Source organism: Plectrocnemia conspersa, unplaced genomic scaffold, assembly GCF_051122295.1.
Source record: "Plectrocnemia conspersa isolate PC_06_02 unplaced genomic scaffold, ASM5112229v1 ptg000011l, whole genome shotgun sequence".
Lineage (NCBI taxonomy): Eukaryota > Metazoa > Arthropoda > Insecta > Trichoptera > Polycentropodidae > Plectrocnemia > Plectrocnemia conspersa.
In genome coordinates, this window is record NW_028277175.1 from 7,735,001 (window position 1) to 7,751,396 (window position 16,396).

Genomic DNA, 16,396 nt, shown 5'->3' on the forward strand with positions numbered 1-16,396 from the left:
CATCTGTGCTCACTGATGAACTTATTAATCAAAAAAAATACGCGTTTTACACCTTCTATAATATTAAAGTATTTTTTTATATTCGCTCAGTGTATAAATAATTAGCTATATTAGCCAAATAAATTAACGAGTGGCAGGGCACACTTATTTTCTTATATTGTTACTATAATCACGTTCAAATTTGTACTTGTTTATTTACTCGATGAATATGCCTCGCTTTATTATCTTGTGTAAATTTAACTAACAAGTACTATGACAAGTCAGAAAATTATATACTTTCCTTGATACACCGGTAAAGTTCATTTCGTGAGAAACTAGCACAACTTACAGACGATAAAACAAAAGTTTACATAAACTTTTCGAGATAAACAAACTAACTCAAAGCCACGTCTTTAAAATAACTTCGCGTATCGTCACTATGTTTTCCCACAATCGCATAAGACGTCAAGTCCTAGTTTAATAAAGCACAACACGCACGCAATGTTTATAATGGTAATTAATGAAGTAGCGTCGTGTATATTCTACGCGAGCTTATGTGTGCAAATTTATTCACTAAAAACACAGTTAAATTAACACTCATGTGTGTAACAGTAACGACGTTAGTTAATTGCCCGCGAGACGATAGTGAAAGCCAACTAGCCTACGAGCATCTCGCGAACTTTCGAATCTATATTGAAATGAAACATTGAGATAGGGCTTTATTTTGGCAATAATGTTCCTTGTCATTTTTATAATGTCTTTGTGTTCGCGTCCGATGTACCATAACCGATATTACGCAATTGCTGCGCTGTTTGTTCAACAATTGTGTGAATATTTTCAAACGAGTTCCGAGTCGACTCTTGAATCACTTGCAGAAAAATCTCCGCAGATTTGTCACGTCACTGTTTGTGATTCGTCATGTGATGTAACTGAAGTTGATTCCACTCCGTAGAATTTGGGAATGTATCCGATTTTCAACTGGGTGCTAATTACTCTTCGATGTTTATTTCCGTGAGCCAGATACGCGGATTCAATGTATGTAATCAAAACGAATAAAATATTTACATTCGAGTCTTGAGAAATTAGATAAAGAATGTTTCGTCAAAACGTGTACTATTTGCTCTAACCAATGCTATCTATCTATGTACAATACGTTCCATGTATGTTACAAAAACTAAAATTCGTAACTCTTGATTCGTACCATGCATGACTGAGGCGCGTTTATGTGATGTTAGTTTTAGGCTTTAATCTTATTTTAATGGTATTGTTTATCGGTATTTTATCGTTCTTCAATCTGCTTTTCTACTTACTTAGTAATACTAATAAAAGCTTAGATCTCATGTTTGGAATGAATTGAAGTTACAACAGAAATGCGGTATGTATGGGGAAATGACGCACGCGTTTATGTGGTTTAAGTATTACTCGTATTTTTGCCTATTACCACAATAACGTATGCTAACTTTCAATGCCGATATTTTATAATTTGATTTTTAAACATATTTTATTCGATAGTAAGAATGATTGTTTATCGTATTATATTTAATGCGAATTTAGATATAATTTCAACAGCTCACAGTATTTATTAACATATATCTTGTTTGCTATCACAGGTATAGATTTTTTCGCATAGCAAATCTGTCGAAACTATAAATTAATTTTTAATCCTCCGTTCTTTAAATATAATATAAAGACACTCATAATTGCATTAAAAATGGTCTATAATTTTGATTAAAGTACAGTAAATTAGTTAATTTATTAATACAGATATTTCCGTCAAATTGATACTGAAACTTCGACTGTTATAGGGTGATTTAATTCGAGTTCGAGTACTGTAAATCAGACAGCTGTCAATAATCACGCATGTTCAAAGTGTCAAATGTTTGCAACAACACATTTACGAAATGGATTGCTTTTCATATGGCTCCCTTTGTGGCATTTTGCATCTGGACTTGCAGCGACACCCGTATAAAATTCAAATAACACAATAACTGAACACCAGAGACCATGAACAGCGAAGAATTTACGCAGATTGGGTGTTAGAGGAGAAGGAAGTTGATGCTTATTTTTCAAAGAAAATATTATTTTCTGTTGAAGCACATTTCCACCTATCTAGGCAAAATATGTGGCGAGAAAAATTCTCGTGGGATTCACGAGAGATCATTACATGCCCAAAAAATGACAGTTTGGCGCGCATTATGGTCAGGCGGCGTCATTGGGCATTACTTTTTTGAAAACGATGAAAGTCGGACTGTAACAGTTAATGGTGAGCGATGTAAGTGCATGATTTTTGGCAAGAAATCGAAGACATGTGGTTTCAGCAGACGACACAACTTGCCACACATCGAATGCAACGTTGAAGGTTTTGCTTTAAAAGTTACCAAGTCACATTATTTTGATGACGCCAACTGGCAGCCAGGATTCATGTGATTGTAACACCGTTGGGTTACGCTAATAGTCGTGTCCACGCCGATAAACCCGAAACGTTTGAGTGCCTAAAAACCAACATCCACCAAGTTATAGCCGAAATGTAACAAAAATTCATAGAAAGGATCAGCTGCTACAAAGAGTCCAGAGGAGGCCATTTAATTGATATCATTTTTCATAATTAATGAAATACATTAATTGTTCGATTAATAAAAAATCTGAAGATAAATGGATCACCCGTTGGATTGTTAGTTTTTTGAGACTCACAAATTTATAGCATAATATTGATCGCCATCCCGCTTTTACTACAATCTACAATTTTATTTAACTGCGTTTCCATTGTTGTTCTAAAAGGCATTCAATCCGTTTCACCGTTTATCATTATCTTTTTTAACAGTTGAATCGTAAAAGAGGTACTTTGCGCTAAGCTGTTCTTTTAACTACATTTTATTATTCTTGAATGAATTCCTTTCATCTGAGGCGAAATTATGTTTGTTCATGAACACGCGTAATTTGTATGTACAATATAATACGCTGTTTCCCGTCATTTTATCTTATCTCGATCTTCGCTCTCGTTTGTCTACATGTAGTATAGGGATCGTAGAACAAAATCACTCTTGTAACATTTCCGGTGAACTTAGTGACATTGTTCCGAGATTTTCGTGTCGAGTTTTTAATATTTCAGGACGACTGACTGTGCGTTGAATTGAACCGCCGAATTCCACCCACGCAAATATCTGTCTGTCCTTAGCCCCTTGCTCCATCACGATCCGCACACTGTCTGCACATGTAGTACGTATACATACTCTGCTTGTATGCATATATAAAAAAAGAAGCGAGTCGGATTCTCATCGTGACTCATCGGCCGCCGATAGCCTTGTTCTTTGCTTTTGCATGTCGTCGACGAGTCACAGTTTTCTCCCATGGTCGATCATCGCCGTTCGGGATTGCCCGGGCGCATGATTCTGCGGCCCACGGACCACGCTCTCTAAAAACTCGTCCACGATAGGCAGTACGTTGACTCGGCGCCGGTTTCACTTTCGTCGAACTGGACGGAAGGCGACTAGCGGTCACAGTCGGCAGCGCTACGGTCGCAGTTTGTCGCGCTTTTCGGTGACCGTTTCACAAAAAAAGATTTGATTTTAATATCGAAATTGAAAGACGAGACCTTTAATCGATCGTGATCACGCATTTACTACAATGCTCGTCATTATCTCAGTCATATATATTATACACTCGAACGCTGCATAGTTTATTTTGGTCGATAAGATTCTTTGTTTTTGGGGCATTATCATATATCATACTGTACGTCAAAACACTGATAATATCGATATTTTCACTATTCGCAGCTGCGGTTTTTTTGCTGATCGCTTATATAGCAGACGCGACGTTCTGTATTCGAATTTGTTTATAACCTCCATATATTGTTTTAAAATGCGATAATCGAATCAGCGTGTATTTATATATATATATATATATATATATTGATCGTACGTACATTAGATCACTTTATTTCAGAAGTTGTACTTAAATTTATGACGTTTAAAAACCTTTAATAAGCTATTTGTCATATATTTTCTATTAACTTTTGTTCAACAAATATTTAAATTTTCATTAATATACCAACACGATAAACGAGTGGTATAAGTCTCTGACTATTGACCTAAAAGACCTGGGTTCGAATCCAATACGAACCTTAGTGTTTTTAAATTTCTATCGTGTCTAGGAGATCGGAATTAGTGATTATTATATAAGTATAATATTCCGATCGATCATCACAGATTATGTTTACCTATATGTCCTAAACTCACGGATGAATATCGTGGTGATTAATTAAAATCGAACTTGGTCGTACATATCTGGTATTGAAACATATCTAATAATAAGCTAATACAGCTCATAGAGAATATCTTATATGTATTAAAAATTAAAAATGAACACGTTTATTCCCTTTTATGAAGTAAAATGATGTGTTTATGTTCAAAAGAAGTAAATTTTTGATTCATTAAAAAGAGCGCCGCTTACTGACATTGATTATATTATACGGCCGCGGTGAAAGGGTTAAGAGCCCCTTCAATATTTAACAAGTAATTGTAAAAAATCATTTTTATAGATATTTGTAGTCCTAGTCATACTCATGAGTTCAACAAAAAAATGAAGACATTTCATTACCAAGAAGCTTACAAACATGAATATTTTTTAAATATGACTTTATGATAACTGTGACAATTGCGGGAAAAGGAAATGTCAAACGATATTTTCTGTTTCGTATTCGATTAATTTTCCTTACAATTTGATGAATCATGTAATTTGATGTTTTTTTAGTAAAAGAATAACTCATTAAAATATAAAAATATATGAGTTTTGAATAATTTTAATATAAATTAAATTTCTCATTTATAAATTGTTTTCGAATACGAAAGACGGTGCTACATGTATGACCGATCGCAATGCTGTTTTTTTTTATTTATGCCAGCAAGATGCTAACTATCCAAACTTTTTATTATACCACTGCATTATCCAACAACAAATTATTGTATGTTCAAATAGACAATACAAATTTTTAAAATAGTCAATTCTATATGAGGCAGTCCCTTTCAAAGACGTCTATTTAGATTAGAAAATGAGAATAATGACAAGAAAATTGTATTTCACACTAATGTGACGTGAACTTTAGATTTAATATCTGTCAAAATGTTGCAAATGTTGCTAACAACATTTGCAACATTTTGACAGATATTAAATCTAAAGTTCACGTCACATCTTAGGGCATTCACAACCATTCAATGTTTTTTCTTCGTCTTTCGATAGTTTTTGAACTCTCGTATGACTGTAATTGAGTTTAATTGCATTCACGTGTTGTACATAACACATACGAGTACTTAGACAATAGACAATTTTATTCTTGACAATTTCTCGTAACCCTTCTGGCTTTCAGCCTTGAGTATAATAGACGAGTGCACACGTATTTTGTCCGCTTATTATTGTAATATATAGTATGTACGCGTAAACATAGTGTTAAATCGGTTCGCCTTCCATACATCACGTCCGCGCGTCCCGAAAGCAGCAGACAAGCCGTGGAGAATTCGCCTATTAATTTTCTAAATCGTTTGACGAATGAGCCGTACAATGCGCACTTTTATTACACAAGTCGTTAACGGAGTATTTTCTCCGTTTCTTCAACAATAGCATTTTACAGGTATTTTTACTTGGCTACCAGATGGTCGTGACTTTCGCCATAGGGCTTCCCTCGTCAGGCATTAGCGAATGGTTGGTCTATTTTCCGATAAAAGAAGAAACCTTTCTGCGTCGGCTCGAATGATGAGCATTCAAGGTGGCGGAAAATTGATTTTTATGATGGAATATTTGCAGTATCGACTCGCTGCTGGCATGCTCCCAATTCCCTCGTTTTGTGGCTGCTTTTCATCAGTTTGCTTTATATAGAATGGCAAGGTCAAAATGTTACGTTTCTCTGAATGAAAGATACGTTTTTTTATGTACGCGATGCGCTTCATCGATCCGAGATGTGATGGGCAAATTAGCTGAAAACACGCAGCGTATTCTCTCCGAAGAGATCGTCAACGAGAGAAAATGAGTTAATCGATAAACTATGTTAGAAAGGGTCTCTCTCACTCGTCTATGATTAAATGTCATCTAAGAAGTAGCAATTATCCATTTTCTACAGCTTGTTTTTAAGATTAATTATTATATATGTATGTATCAAGTACCATGAGCATATATGCGCTGACATAAATCAGCAAAAATGTACGAATTGAGTAGGAAGCAGGAACATCATTTGAGAAGAGCAGATGGGGGATGACATTTAATAAAATCGAAATATTAAAAAATAGACCACTGACTGTCCAACTATTGCCATCCTCCTGGAAAAAGCTGAAATGACGTCCCTGATTCTAGACCAGAAATTATGATAGTATTGACTAAATTATATTCAAATCGAATTTTGGTCAATAGGAGAACGCAAAAAAACAATTACCCCTTCTCAGAAGTCAAAAATCCACGTCAAAAGCAATAAAATCGTGTCGGCGCCGTCGCAGTGGGAACGCTCGGTAACGAGCGTTCCCACTGCGACGGTGACGGCACGGTTTTATTGCTTTTGACGTGGATTTTTGACTTCTGAGAAGGGGTAATAGTTTTTTGCGTTCTCCTATTGGTCAAAATTCGGTTTAGATATGCTTCATTCGATTCTCACTTATTTTAAGTCATAATATTGCTATAGAAAGTCTTAATCCCCCCTCTAGAAAAAGCTAAAATGCCGTCCCTGATAAGAAGTTTCAAAAAGGTATGCGTTCTCTCTCTCTACAGACTCGTTTTCTACACTGGAGGATTTGCATCAAACGCAGTGGAGTTTAACAATATAAATATAATTTTTCTGCTTCTTGTTGTAACACATTTTTGTATACGCAATCTTGCTAAAACTACATAGTATATCAATGGGTTTTTTTCTTGAGTCTTTCTGTGTATATAATTTATTAACAAAGTTGCTATTTTCAATACGATTTGCACGTAATAAACCTCCTCGCCAATTTCCACACAAACCACGATCACGTATCGATCTTCTACTGCTCTCACAGCTTCTCAAACATCAAATGTCGTTGCACTCGCGCATTGTGCTATGTCTTCACAAACCAACCCAGATCGATCTGTTCTGAAATTTGCGTTGCTCAATCGCACCGAAGCAAGAGAACGTTATAGTTATGCACGTGAGATGGTTTTTGTATCATCGTGATCGTTGGTTGATGTCGAAAGCATCAGTTTCTTCCTTAATTTTGCGTCTGAATAGCTTGCGATGATCTTTGGTAATCGAATTCCGCGTATGAAAGACTATAAGTTAATACGCAACTTACTATATCTAGATTAATAAACTTTTGATATCACAACTTCCCCGAGAAATATATTTTCATAGAGCTGTTTTTTTAATGAAATATTACTAGGCCGTTTCTTAGTAACATATAAAGATAAGACGGACTTTCTTCGTAGCATTTAAGATATTTTTTAAAAACAAAAATATTTGGAGCACCCACAGAAATTATTTTTTATAGTATCTCGAAAAGCATACAAAGTTCTTATTAGATAGCGCTTGTGGCGAGTTCGTTTAAACTATTTTTGTTCCAAGTCGGAAGTGAAGTGGTAGCTCTATGTCAAGTTCTGATTAGTGTGTCTAAAAAAAGTGATACAGAATTTGAGGTATATTAGCATAACGTCACTTTTTCAATGATTCGTGGCGGAATCAAAATATTTGCTATTGTCTAATAATGTGTGTTATGATGATTCAAAAATGGTGAAATCAATGTCATAATTATATAGAATGTGAAATCTTTGCCCCTTCGCATTATGCATCGACCCTTCGACTTTGTTCAGGAAATCCTGGTTTTTATGCAACTAAAATTTAGATACGCAACATCGTTTGTATAGCGGCAATGAAACAAAGATTTCAAATAAAGCAATTAGTTATTAACTAATTTTGTCGCAACGATTTTGTGATCCCGACAGCATCTCCATTCAATAGTATTCTTGCATGAATTGAACCAGAACATTTGATGACGTGATATTTATCATATTGCTTTCGATAATGCATACATGAACTAGTCAATGTATACACTGTCAAATCACTTCAGTTACAGTACACACAAAATAATTTATGAACAAGGTAACTAGTTATTGTATGTGTTTGTCAAAGTAATCAAAATGTTCGCCTTACGTACACTGGAGTTGCCATATTAAAAAATCTTTAATAGAACATGGCAATTCTAGAGGAAATATAAAACATGAAAAAAACATGATTATGTTTTTAATTAGATGTATTAAAATTAAAAAAATATATTTAAATAAAATAACTATCGTTTTGCTAATCAGTTTTTAAAAAATCGAAAATAAATATTAAATTTGCAAAATTATTTTCAGTGAATTTAAAATATATTTTTTAATAAAAATATATTTACAAATAAAATGATTTAATCGTTTTTAAACACGTAATTGTTTTAGCTTTGAATAAAAAATATTAGATTGAACAACATTTTATTTGTAGTGTGATCAAAAACGAATGATGTGTGCATTAAAATAAATAAGCTGTGCATAAGCGTTGATGTAGCCAACGACCGAAGCTAAGCAGCAATGGGCCTGGTCAGTATTTGGATGGGTAGCTGGCGACAAGTTATTAGTTAACTGTAATAGGTTTTTTATTTAACTGTTATACAGGCTAGGTGCGAGCGAGCGTTAGTCAGAATAGTGAACACCCCATGAATACCTCTCTGTAACTATTATATTTAAAGGGAGTATTATATAAATTAGCAACAAAATTTACCTTACATAAATAGCTTAACATACATATTAAATATATAAATTATTAAACTAAAAAAAATATTGCGATAATATAGGTATTAGATAAAATATTGCTCAATATATATTCATAAACCATTTATATATGGTAAACCTTGTTGCCAATTTATATATTCCTCGGAGAGTTTTTCATGGGGTGTTCACTGTTCTGACCAACGCTAATTTTTTTATTGGCTTTACACCTTTTTTTGGATAGACATGTGATTAACTTGCCGCATTATGGCCAACGACACCTACGTATATAATTGCATATTTATTTATTTTTAGATAAATGCTGATAATCCTTGCCATAAATGATAAAACATAAATCATATTTCCTGATTTTTTGTCTACTTTATTTTATCAAAGTCATCATTTTCTTAGATATTTGATTGTCTTATATAAATACAGATAAAATTCACACCTTATAATATGTCTATATATAGCATAGGAAGGCATATTATGAACGCGTGTTTTATGTTAAAGGAATTTGATTTATAACGAAGTTAAGGATAAGCATGTTTATGAATTCGTTATCATTGCCTTTTTCTAGGACAGTAGTCTTCAACCTCCTGAAGCTTAAGATATTATTTTATTTAACCTATTTTTAATTTTTCCCTGCAGAATATAAGTTGAAGACATATGCCATGGATATAAATCGTTTCTACGTTCAATACAGACTATTTCCGTATTTAAATCTCAATTCTAGAAAATTTAGACTCCCGTTTCCCCTAACATATAAACAGGTCTTCAGTAAATATCTGCTTCTCTTTTTCTACACATTATTTTATATTGAGCGGACATTTCCAAGAAATGTATAGCTCTCAGTACCAATTCGTCTCAAACCACCACCGACTGGTTTAATATGAACGATCAAGTAGTGACAAATAATAAAAGTTTCCGGTGGCAGATGTGTAGGTAAGGTTGAAGACAAGTTAAAACTTTCATAACGTGTACTCGGCGTTCCTCTTTCTTGCCTCCCCTCTATGTATTATGATCCCATATGCATCGAAGCACTTCTCGGAATGTTCCCACTTTGCATAATGGCAGGATGAGCGTCGGTCGGTTATCATGCAGGCGAAATCTCTTCCTCGCCAAGATCACATCGGTCCAACGCTCTCCATAAAATGGCACTTCTAATGTCTTCGCGTACGTTTATTCATTAAACCAGCTCAGTTTCAACGAATTTGCGACAATGGCGATTGTCCATCGCATCGGACATTGTTCAGAGGCTTGTGGATGGGAATGGGAAACGGGCGGTGACTCAACCGAGTGGTGGAAAAACAATGGCGATCGAAATTACGTGTATTCGGCTCCAGTGCAACCGCAGGAGAACCTATAATAGTTATCTATAATACTTCGGGAGAAAGCAGTCGCTCTAGAAATCCGATATGTGATGTTTTGATGTAACGTAACACCAGTCTATAAACTTTTTATTTGCCATATCTTGCTATTGCTCGATATTATGCGTGTGACGTGTGCTAAACGTTTCGTTTTCATTATTTGTTTTGTGGTATCTGCGAAGTGAAAATATTGCATTTAATAAATAAATACTATTTATATATACTAATTGCATACATACGTTTTTATATCGTAATTACCAATAATGAATAAAATATTTTCTGATAATTGTTTCACTGCATTGAAATATACATTTTTAACAATTATATTTTTTGACAATAATTAAACAGAGTCGTGACAGTATCTTAATTAGGAATTTAGTACATACCCAATATAAAACTAATATGGAATTTCATAGTTTATTTCGTTTTATTGATTTCGATTTATCAATGTTGATGAAAAAATAATAAAATTTGAATTAATGACCTCGAAAAATTGTCTTGAGCGAATTTGATATCTGACGAAACCGGGTTGTTTATCTACGTTATATGAGTGTCATGCTGTCAATCCTGATCAATGTGTGACGTTATAAACATGATAATTAAAAAGTTTCCAAATATTCGCAAACAAATTATTACAGTATATTTTTAAATTTAAATTAATTTTATAAGACTCAGATTTACCACTACTATATTAACATTTTAATAAACGACAAGCTATATTAATGAATTCAAATGGAAACAAAATGCCATAAAATCTTACAAACATTAAATAAAAAAATTTTAATTGCCGTTGCAAAAGACTAATCTAATGTCGATCGGTCGGCGTGCGAGATAAGTCCCGTCGGCCTATATGACTACCTCCTGACGAATATTGAATCAGTGTCTTGTATTTTAAAAGCCATATAAAATGTAGTGTCTTAATGAATTACAATTTTCACAGGGATTCTCAATGACTTGCTTCTTCTCAGTTTTACTTTATGCAATACTTCTATTGAAATGTTCTATAATTTATAATGTGTCTCGTGAAACCGCCGCTCGAATTTCCACGCGCCGCCGTGACTCACGAGACTGCAAACAAATCGAATTCCCGACTAGACTACAAAACGAGTCCATGCGATGGTAATAATTAATACCTAGAATAATAATTCCGCACATTTTCATATTCTCAATTGGCATAAACCCCAATGGTAAACTGTGCGGTAATTGCTAAATTTATTCTTAACATCACTGCCAATTTTCTTGCGTAAATAATGCTATTTTTTGCGAATGCAATAATCGCATTACTACGTCACGATGTGCGGTCGCATCGAAAGTGAGCGCATTAATTTGGTTAATTGTGTGATAAATTGCTCTGCATGTGTGAGAGAGCGAATACCGCTGTCGTTTCAGTCATGAAACAGAAATCTTACTTGAATGTCGACTTTATCAGCGCTAATTAGATACAACATACTTTATCTGGTGTTACTGCATAGCTTGCACAACGTTCAAATGAATTTATGAAAGACTAAAGATATCAGAATAGTCGTACGATATTCCACTCGAGTTGTTAACCTTTCGTATGACTCATCGAGGTGTGATACTAAAACGTTTTACCCATCTGTCTTAAAGGGTGACGTCATAATAGAGTGAGTAATTGCTGATGCTGATTTTTTACCGCCATTATTGAGTCCACGTTATCGCTTCGTGCATATCCTGTTGGTTATGATATCCACTATTTTTAGAATTATTCTGGAATCAATTTAACTAACATATTTTTGCTAATTTTAATTTGTTTTCAAAGATTTAGACATTGCGAGATGACATTTTTTTATTTAAAATTGAGGGTTTAAAAAGATCCAATAATCAAATAAAAAAGTCTAATAAGTAATATGAATAATGACAAAATAGATAGACCTCAAAATGACTCTGTTAAAAGAAATGGAGTATAATTATATCGTGTTTGTATATCAGCTTATTTGTGCTTGTGTTCTGGAGTAGGTCCTTTTATATCCGTCTTTATGACTCGGATTTTGCAACAATTAGTATTACCTGTTTGTATAATTTATGCTTCTGTAAGGTGATCAGATTTAAAATATATCAAAGGAGCACACTAAAAATACAAAGGTTATTAGTGCTGCGGGAGCTAAAAAAATAAATGGTCATCCCTGAAATTTTTGTTCAAAAACCATCTCAGATTTTTGTTTGAGGAGAACAAATTGTTGCGGGAGTTAAAAGTGTCATTTCGAAAATTTTGCTCAAAGTTTTTTGAGGAAGTGCTTAAAATAAAGGTGTTTTTGGAAATGTTTTTACAAGGAGGACAATCCTCCTCAAAGAAAGATTCTGTGACATTAATTTAATTTCATAAAATCTTAGGCAAGAATCGAGTGCGGGGTCCCCCTCCAAAAAGGTGTAAGAATTAGTACATGATGATTTATAAATGTGTTTTTTTTATATAATTTTATAATAAAATACTGTTTTTTTTCAATATTGTATATTTTGGACATCAAAAATAAAAATTCATATTAATTTATCTTTGAAAATGAGTCGAGCCAGAAGTATTTCACAGTTTAATAATAATATATGAAAAACTGAAACTCAAAAATATGTGCTAGAAATAAAGATTATTAATAAATTAAATAAAACAAATGAATCAATTATTAAATATATTATTATGTATTATTTAATTACAATAGTCCACAAAAGTGGCATTCCGTTTAAGTAAATAACATACAGTAGACCCCCAATAACACGGTAAATTGGGGATGTGCTATTTGGATGCACGTTACTTAACCCTTTGAGTAGTGAGTTATTTTTTCGGCATATACATCGTGGGAGTGAGTTAATTTTCAGTTTTTTTTTTTTTTTTTAAATTCGTTTTGTTTATTTTTTTCATCGATTATTATTTTTATTTATTGTATTATATTTTTTTTGTATTATATTTATTGATAAGGCAAATTCAGTGGCTCTCAACATTTTATTATAAGATTTATATTATTTATGTATCACATTTATCAACTTATGATTATTTTATTTACATTAGAGTAAATTTTAATATATTAGTGAATTTTTATTTATTGATAAAGAAAATTCAGTGGTTCTCAACATTTTATTGCTTTTTATTTACATTTTACTTTTATCAACTTATGATTATTTATTCACGTCTCCCTTTTATCAACTTATGATTATGATCATTTTATTTCCGTATATATTGAAGTAAATGTTGTTTTATTGATAAAGTTAATTCAGTGGTTCTCAACATTTTAATTTAAGCATTTTTTATTTATTTCTCACTTTTATCAACTTATGATTATTTTATTTACAATAGTATTTTTTTATATAAGAGTAAATGTTGCTTTATTGGTAAAGTAATTCAGTGGCTCTCAACATTTTATTGTAAGTTTTTTATTTACATCTCACATTTATCAACTTATGTTTATTTTATTTATTTCTCACTTTTATCAAATTATGATTATTTTATATTTACAGTAGTATTTTTTTTATATAAGAGTAAATGTTGCTTTATTGGTAAAGTAATTCAGTGGTTCTCAACATTTTATTGTAAGTTTTTTATTTACATCTCAAATTTATCAACTTATGATTATTTTATTTATTTCTCAATTTTATCAAATTATGATTATCTTATTTACGTTTATATTAGAGTAAATGCTGCTTCATTGGTAAATTAATTTAGTGGTTCTCACCATTTTTTGTTTTTTTATTTACATATTACTTTTATCAACTTTTGATTATTTTATATACGGTCTCATTGTTTTCAACTTATGATCATTTTATTCCCGTATGTATTGAAATAAATGTTGCTTTATTGATACAGTAAATTCAATGGTTCTCAACATTTTATTATAAGCATTTTTTATTTATGTCTCACTTTTATCAACTTATTATTATTTTATTTACAATTGTATTGGTTCTCAACATTTATTGTAAGTGTTTTACTTATGTCTCACTTTTATCAATTTATGAATTTTTTATTCACGTTATATTAGAGTAATTGTTGTTTTATTGATAACATAAATTAGTGGTTCTGAACATTTTATTGTCATAAAAATCTATTATATATAATAATAAAGGTGTACATATAGGTAAAGTTTCATTATATAAACATAAAAAATAATCAGCTAGTTCTTCTTTCTTGCTCTGGGTCCACGAGTACTGTAATATTTTTTTTCTTTGGTGTTTATCTTTTACAAGTCACGATATCTCATATGTGGAAAATTACATAGGTAGAATAACAAGAGCAACTAAAAATGTTATACAATTGGAATAAGTTTCCAGAAAACAGAAAATAAACCAAAGAAAATATCAGAGTGGAGAAACTTTACATACCCACGACTCTGCTTTCCTGTGGGAAATTTAGCATAATCTTTACGATTCGCTCTAATTGCGCCACAGGCGTGAGTTAAATTTTAGAATAAATAGTGCAATGCTGGACTCGAGTACCAGTTATCAATATATAATCGGTGCCTTTTTCCCAAATAATATGCCAGTATTGTTTTGACTACCGATCCTGAAATCCCAGTGGCTTTATCCACATCAATATCCGTCTGGCTTCCCGTGAAGACAATTATGTCAATCACAAAGCCAGTCTGTGCATCGCACAAGACAAAAATTTTTATACCGAAACGGTTTCTTTTTGATGGAATATAAATTCTGAATGACAAATGCCCCTTTCATAGTAATAGACTTTCATCAATACATAAGTTTTGGAAGGGGTAAAATGCGGCTTTATACGTGGCTTTTATTGGGTCTAATAGCGGACGGATTTTTTGTAAGCCATCATTGCTCCGGATTGTATTATCTGCAAAGTGTAGTGCTCGCAGAAGAAGAAAAAATCGGTCTTGGGAAAAAAATACTCGAAAAAATGGAGTCGAAATAATTGGATTTGTTGACCAGTATTCCTTCATGGAACTTTTACCAACCAAACTAGTCAACATTATAGTAGCTAAAAATACATACATTTCCGAAATATTTGTATCTACCCATTTTTGCAGTTTAGAATTTGCACTCATATTTATGCTTATTTGATTAGCATATTTATTTGTCTCCGTTACAATATTATTCATAATTTCAACATTGAAAAAAAGGGTGAAATAGTAAATTTCAGTATCCCTTTGAAATGAAGACTGAATTCCAGATGATGAATTGTTGAATTCTAGTATCTGAGGGGAGAAATCACCATCTTCCCACTTTCGTTCCTCTCTTCGTCTGTTTCCTCATCTGAGGAATTGTTTAGATGGAGCACCAAGTCTTCTAAATCTTCCATCACATTTTCGTCTTCACTATCGATGAAAACTTTGTCTATTTCTTGATCACTCATTTTACGGGACATGCTTATAAATTTACGATTTTTACACGATACGGGAGAGAAATGAAATAATTATCGAACTAATTGTCGCGATCCGATACCAAAGCGTTCTCCGAAAAGACTAAAAAAAATCTATATGCATTGTTGAGGGTTGATAAGAGCGGGATTTGACCAAAAATGCGAATCTCTTTTGTGTGCCTAAAAGCAATTTGTCACGTGCAAAACCTAAATTGAAATGAGAAACACATGTTGCTTGTTCTCAAAACAAACTCATTGAAGATGTTTGATATTACTATGTAAATAAATAAATATTATTATAAAATAATAATATTTTTACATTTATTATTTTTAATTTTTTTACTTACGAACACCAGAGTTGACAAAACTGATATGATTTTTTTGAAATTTATTTCCGTAATTATTTTTAAAATCTTGAATACGATATTTACTTCCATTTTAGGCCTGGAATCTTCAAACAACATCCTGATGGTATCAATTCCAAGAATCACATACAATGAATTTAGATTGTGTACATCTATTATACTATTTTTTTTTCACTATAAATAAATGATATCCAGATATCATTGATATCCAAATATAATTGATATGTACTACCGAGATTAATAAATAATTGATCGACATTACAAAAATCTAAAAAATATAAATAAAATAGCGCATACGTAATATTCGCAATTTTTACGATTTTTTCACATACTAAATACTAATAATTATTATAATTTTATAATTTTATTATCGAAATATTACTGATAATAAATAGTATCGTCATGATAAATAATAAATAAATCGAATTTACAAACATAAAATAAAAAAATCGAGTGAAATGGTCGTGGACGCGTATGCGCGGCGATACTCTATCTGGACCCATTGAGTGTCGCCGCATACGTGCGGCCATACTGCCCAGCGGGTTAATGTGTAAGCGAGCCAAAGGGAGGATATCTCATCACACGCGCCTGATTCGTACGTACATATTGCAAAAAATTGTATGAGTATT

The 16,396-nt window shown here is 32.4% G+C and overlaps 1 protein-coding gene and 1 long non-coding RNA gene across 2 annotated transcripts in view; both read left to right on the forward strand.

Annotated features, from left to right (window-relative positions):
* The window catches only part of LOC148229318 (uncharacterized), a 9,362-nt gene extending 7,307 nt beyond the window's left edge, over positions 1–2,055 (forward strand). Inside the window, exon 2 of the long non-coding RNA XR_015811300.1 lies at positions 1–2,055. This exon is cut by the window's left edge and continues 2,681 nt beyond it. This is a non-coding gene — a long non-coding RNA (uncharacterized LOC148229318).
* Positions 1–16,396, forward strand: part of Clic (chloride intracellular channel protein 5) — a 43,955-nt gene that overhangs the window by 23,477 nt on the left and 4,082 nt on the right. The gene's annotated exons all lie outside the window — the stretch shown is intronic.